This window comes from Piliocolobus tephrosceles, chromosome 5 (assembly GCF_002776525.5).
Source record: "Piliocolobus tephrosceles isolate RC106 chromosome 5, ASM277652v3, whole genome shotgun sequence".
NCBI classification, from domain to species: domain Eukaryota; kingdom Metazoa; phylum Chordata; class Mammalia; order Primates; family Cercopithecidae; genus Piliocolobus; species Piliocolobus tephrosceles.
Window position 1 is genome coordinate 42,845,747 of NC_045438.1, and position 7,064 is coordinate 42,852,810.

Below are 7,064 nucleotides of genomic sequence, written 5' to 3' on the forward strand. Positions count from 1 at the left end.
CGTCTCCCAGGCTGGAGTGCAGGGGCGCGATCTCAGCTCACTGCAACCTCCGCCTCCCAGGTTCAAGCGATTCTCCTGCCTCAGCCTCCCAAGTACCTGAGTCTACAGGCACATGCCACCGTGCCTGGCTAATTTTTTGTATTTTTAGTAGAGACGGGGTTTCACCATGTTAGCCAGGATGGTCTTGATCTCCTGACCTCGTGATCCGCCTGCCTCGGCCTACCAAAATCCTAGGATTACAGGTGCTTTTGTTTTATACTACCATCATGATATTCAATAAATGTATGTACTTGTTTTTTTTTTTTTTTTCTTTTTTGAGACAGGGTCTCACTCTGTCACCCAGGCTGGAGTGCAGTGGTACAAGCACAGCTCACTGTAGCCTCAACCTCCCGGGCTCAAGTGATCATCCTGTCTCAGCTTCCCAAGTAGCTGGGACTACAGACACTTCCCATCACACCCAGCTAATTGTTTTGTACAGACGAGGTCTCACTTTGTCACGCAGGCTGGTCTCAAACTCCTGGGCTCAAGTGAGTCTCCCATCTTGTCCTTCCAAAGTGCTGGGATTACGGGCATGAGCCACAGTGCCTAGCCTAAATGTATATATTTCTGAATCTAAGAACAGGAGTCAGTAAACAAAAAGCCAAGCGATCTAAAAGGATTGTGCAATTAAAAAGAATTTTAAAGAACATACAATTGCTAGTCACTATAAGCAAGTAAAAGATTTGAAATTTAAGGATGTACCATAAAGGACCTAAAACATACCAGAAGTTTAGAGAAAGCAAAATAATAAGATCCAAGGAAGCAGAAAAGTTGGTTCAACGGGCAAGCAAACAGATTCTCATGAAGTGAACCTGATGTGAAGCAAAGTTCGTGTCCCCTGACGCATCCTACATACTGAAGGTCCTGTTTCAGGAGACGATCATCCTGAAGTACAATGCAGTGAGGTGAATAACTACGTTCAGCTGAGAAAAGGACAACAGCTCACGTTCATCAAATGCTTACTAAAAGCCAAGCACAGGTCCAAGTACTTCATACCCATCCTCTCATTTAATCCAACAACAACTCTGGAAGGTATGTATTAATAATATCATTCCCATTTTACATTCATGTAAGTAAACTGAGGTCCACTTAGCCCAAGTTGCATAATAAGAATGAAAGAAATGCCAGAGACTAATTCCAGCTAGTATACAATGCATACTACTGTCATCAGTTAATATTGTAGGGGAAATTTTGTGTTTCTGTGAGAAACAATACATTGTAGAGACAAGTACACCTTTTTGATTCTGACTTTATGAGGGTTCTGTGCCTCTCCTTGTCTTTGAGCTATTTTACAACATTGTAAATGTCAGAAAACTGACAATTATGCAAAACAATTCTTGTCTCTAAACATCTACATAAATTCTGTCCAGTAGAGATTTCAACTCACTTCCTTCCCTTACTGTGGAAGAAGTAAGTTGTGTCTCCATTTGCACATTCTTCACAATATTCCTGCTCTATGAATGTTTCTGTTCTTTGGATTGTCCTTTGAACTAATTGTAACATCCTACTGGTTCCTTTATTAATCATGTGTAAAATAAAATCTTTAACATGTGCTCACTTTATACATGAGAGCCATGACATTAAATCCTGCTCTAAGGATTTAATGAGTAAATGTATGTAAAGCACTTGGAACAGTGCGATTATTATTGAGCCTTCAATATGCTAGGCCCTGAAGAAGTCAAGTCAGCAAGACAAAGATCCTTGCTTTTGAGTAGATGACTGAAGTCTGGTTCTAGAGACAGATGAAAATAAGAATTTACAATTTAGCATAACTGAGCAGAGTAGTGTGATCACAGGATACAGTGAGAACTCTCAGGATGAGCCCCAGTTACAAAGAGTATTATCGTTCAACAATATTTATTGAACCAAATTATATTAGTACCTCTTTCCTTTTATTTTTAAGTATTGTTACTTTATATATATATAAAACCAAATGTAATACTTTAAATCTTCACTCTAATCATGTAAACATTGAAGAAGTGTCTAATATAGACACTGAAAGTTCCCTGCAATCCCATCCCAGCTCTTTGTGAATAATCGTTGTTGGCAGTTTGGTGCATAGTCTCCCAGATTTTTTTTACACTTGCACTATAATATTTCTTTTTTTTTGAGACAGAGTCTTGCTCTGTCACCCAGGCTGGAGTGCAGTGGCACGATCTCAGCTAACTGCAAGCTCCACCTCTCCAGTTCACGCCATTCTCCTGCTTCAGCCTCCCGAGTAGCTGGAACTACAGGTGCCTGCCACCATGCCGGCTAATTTTTTTGTATTTTCAATAGAGACAGGGTTTCACCGTGTTAGCCAGGGTGGTCTCGATCTCCTGAACTCGTGATCCGCCTGCCTCAGCCTCCAAAAGTGCTGGGATTACAGGCATGAGCCACCGAGCCACCCTATGACATTTCTTTGTAACGTATTTTTCCTTTTTTATAGATTTTTAACAAAAAGAAGCCAGACACAGTGGCATGTGCCTATAGTCCCAGCTATTTGGAAGGCTGAGGCAAGAGGATCAATTGAGGCCAAGAGTTTGAGACCAGCTTGGGCAACATAGCAAGACCCATCTCAAAAAAACAAAACTTAATCTAAATTAAACCAGCATCACAGTAGCTCGTTGTATGAATGGTTTGTTTGCTTGTTTGTTTCAATCAATCCTTTACTAACAAAAATTTTCTTTTTTTGAGAGATAGAGTCTTGTTATGTTGCCTAGGCTAGACTCAAACTCCTGGGCACCACAACGGGCTCACTAATGAAATTTTAATTTTTCTATTTTTCTCTATTAGCAGCAGTGTTACAATGAACATCCTGGTACATCCATTTTGCCGCACTTTTCCTTTTTTTAAATTAAGTACCGGCTGGGTGCAGTGACTCACACCTGTAATCACAGCTCTTTGGAAAGCTGAGGTGGGCAGATCACTAGAAGTCAGGAGTTCGAGACCAGCCCGGCCAACATGGTGACATCCCATCTCTACTAAAAATAAAAAAATTAGCCAGGTGTGGTGGTGGACACTTGTAGTCCCAGCTACTTGGGGGGCTGAGGCACAAACATCGCTTGAGCCAGGGAGGTGAAGGTTGCAGTGATCCGAGATCATACAACTGCACTCCAGCCTGGGCAACAGAGCGGGACTCCATCTCAAAAAATAAAAATAAAATTAATACCGCCATAAGCTTTATTAGTATTTTCAAAGATGTAATTTATAACTCCTAGAAGTTACTGCTTCAGGTTCTAATTAGTTTTCTCTGCACTTATGTGTACATCGGCTTCCTGATGCTTGGGACTCCTTGAGTGATGCTGATGGAAGATGGAGAACCAGTGAATATGATATGAATGGGGATAAAACCATAATTTCAATAGCTTAATTCCATATAAAAAATTTTTAAAATGTGTTCAAAGCCTAGACTAAGCCAGAAATTCTGTTTAATCACTGTCACATGGATATCAGTAACTAGAGCATACAGAGTAGAAGTATTGCTTGGATTTATTATCATTACTATAATATTTCAATTATTTTTGCTTTCCCTGGTGGCAAAATAACATTTTTCTGCATTAAGACAGCACTCGAAACAGTCTCTGACACATACGAGCTAACCTTATGTGTTGGAGTATTTTGTGATTAGCTGGTTTTCTGAAATGGGGTCTACAGTACTGTAATAGTAGGGTGTGACTCTCAAGCTACAATTGAGCTCACATTCTGGCTTCATCACTTATGGACTTTGTACCCTGGGGCAAAAGTCACTTAACTTTCCGTTCTATAATCTCTACCGAGTAGAAAAGGTTAATAGTATGTCCACTTAAATCTGTTATAAGGATTTAATGAGTAAATATAGGTAAAATACTTGGAACAGTGCAATTATTATTGAGCCTTTACTATGCTAGGCCCTAAAGACGTCAAGTCAGCAAGACAAGGATCCTTGCTTTTCAGTAGGTGACTGCAGTCTGGTTCTAGAGATAGATTAAAATAAGAATTTACAATTCAGCATAACTGAGTAGAGTAGTGTGTACAGGATACAGTGAGAACATTCAGGATGATCACCAGTTTTGAAGAGTATGAAAATGTTTCCAAGAGGCAGAGATGGTGTAGAGTCCCTCAGAGCCCCCTACTTTCTTTCTGTGTCCTGACTAACATAGAGTGCCTTGACCACTCTGTGACCTGGCCAGCTGCATGGGGTTTTTTTCACCCTGTAGGCTTAAACTTAAACCTGGACCTTGAACATTCCCAGGCACTGATAAAGTTGTGTAGGTTATTGCTTCAAACACTGAAAGATCAAAATATGTCACTGAACACATAGAGACTAGCCCAGACCTAAGCCAAATTCCCTAAACCCTCATAAACTCCATAACCCGACTTCTCATTGCTGACATACCTACATAGAAACATCTCTTTTCGCCCTGTCCACTTAAGCACTCTGAATGTAACATCTCTAATAAATGCTTTGGACTGATCACCCCAGCGTTTAGTGCTTCTTTCTTTGGAATTCTGTCCAGCCCCATCTCAGGATGGTTTGGGGCAGTCCTTCACAGGAATTCCCCTACTGCCCCTTTTGGGTCAACTTAGCTTCGGCTAGACTTGAGTTCAGCCAGAAGAAACAGATGGCTAAAGTATGACTTGCAAACAAGGAGAGGAGAGAAAGAAAGAGCCTTTTAGATGGGCAGGAGAGAGCCAATGTCTTTCAGGTACGTTTGGGAACTGCACCCAGTTTCATAGGGCTGGATCATGAGTGGAGCATGGGAGAATAAGGAGATGTCATGTTAAATTGATGGCTGGAGACCAGAAGATATAAAATCTTGGTTGCTCTGCAAAATAGTTTATCCTGAAGTCCAAGGGTAGACATCAAGGGATTTTTTTTTTTTTTTTTTTTTTTTTTTGAGATGGAGTCTCACTCTATTGCCCGGGCTGGAGTACAGTGGCACGATCCTGACTCAGCGCACCCTCTCCCTCCTGGGTACAAGCAATTTTCCTGCCTCAAACTCCCAAGTAGTTGGAACTACAGGTGTGTGCCACCATGCCCGGCTAATTTTTGTATGTTTTAGTAGAGACAGGGTTTTGCTATGTTGGCCAGGCTGATCTCGAACTCCTGGCCTCAGGTGATCCACCCGTCTTGGCCTCCCAAAGTGCTGGGATTACAGGTATGTGCTACTTGCCCGGCCCATCGAAGGATTTTATACAGGGAAGTGACCTGAGTTTAAAATGATAAATTTGATAAAATGAGTAATGAAGTGATATATGTGGATATTTAGAAAGTAGGATGAACAGAATTTGCTGGTTGACTGCCTCAGGGAGGTAGTATAGTATATGGATAAGGGAATGGCTTTCCTAAACAAGCCTGATGGACTACACTTCTAGGCTTTTCTACTTACTGTGTGACCTTAAGTAAATAACTTCAATTCTCTGAACCTCAGATTTCACATCTGCAAGATTGGTTTAGTGTCATTTAATTGTACTTCACTGGCTTGCTGAAGGAATTAGATATCATGAATAAAAAGTGCTTTGCACTGTGTGTTTAGTGTTTAGAATGATAAATATATAAAGTAAGCAGGCTGGCCACGGTGGCCTGTAATCCCAACACTTTGGAAGGCTGAGGTGAGAGGCTCACTTGAGTCCAGGAGTTCAAGACTAGTCTGGGCAACACAGTGAGACCCCTATCTCTACAAAAAATAAAAACATTAGCCGGGCATAGTGGCACACACCTGTGGTCCCGGCTACTCAGGATGCTGAGGTGAGAGGATTGCTTGAGCCCAGGAGGTCGAGCTGCAGTAAACCATGTTTACACCACTGCACTCCAGCCTGGTTGACAGATCAAGATCCTGTCTCAGGGAAAAAAAAAAAAAAAAAAAAAAAATGCAGAACATTACTCAGAAGAAAAAAAAGACAAAAACAAACAAGCAACATGATTAGGTGGCCAGGCACTAGTCAGGCTCCTTAGGTTTAAATCTCTGCTCTGCCATTTACTAGTGGTATGAGAAAGCATATCAATCCGTTCTCACACTGCTGATAAAGACATACCGGAGACTAGGTAATTTATAAAGAAAAAGAGGTTTAATGGACTCAGAGTTCCACATGGTGGGGAGGCCTCACAATCATGGCAGAAGGCAAAAGGCATGTCTTACATGGCAGCAAACAAAAGAGAATGAGAGCCAAATGAAAGGGGAAACCTCTTATAAAACCATCAGGTCTCATGAGACTTATTTAGTACCACAAGAACAGTATGGGAGAAACCACCCCCATGATTCAGTTATCTCCCACTGGGTCCCTCTCACAACACATGGGAATTATGAGAGTTACAATTCAAGATGAGATTTGGGTGAGGACACAGACAAACCATATCAGAAGGTAACTTTCTTATGCTTTTGACCTGAAGAAAGATGAGGCGCATAAGGGTTTCAGCCTGCAGGGTGGCCTTTCTGACAGGCTGGGAATACCCTCCAGCCAGAAGCCAAAAACATACATTCTGAGGGAGGAGCAAAGTGAAAGGGAGCAGGGTGGCAGAATACACATATTTAATAAGCTATAGGAGGAATCATTAATATTTATGAAGGGAGAAACACATGTAAATGTGCAATTGAGCTTCATTACCCCTTCATGGGTCCTAGGTACAAAAAAATGGGGCATCAGCATGATCTGAAGAGTTTTCAGCCTCTGATGTCAAAAGGTGAAGTAGAGGCCAATAAAACTCATACTGTGCATGCTCTGTAGATTGGACAATAACCACCCCATGGTGGGTAGTCTGTTAGGCAAAAAAGGAAGGGCAGCAACAGGCTGATATCAGTGGTGGAGTCTTTTGAAAGGAATGGTTTCTGTTTATCCCTTAGGGAAGAAAGCCTGATCCTGGTTAGTGACGGAGGGGATATAACAAGGCAAAGCAAGAGCTCAGTTTTCAAGGTTATTCTGGATCCCCTTGACCAAAAGGGAGTCCGTTCAGTCAGCTGGGGGGCTTAGTACTTAATTTGTATTTCTCTTGCCTCATTTTTAGGATTTGTAGGATGCTGAAGATAATTGCATCTCTTTCATGGTGTTGCAGTGAGGATGAAATG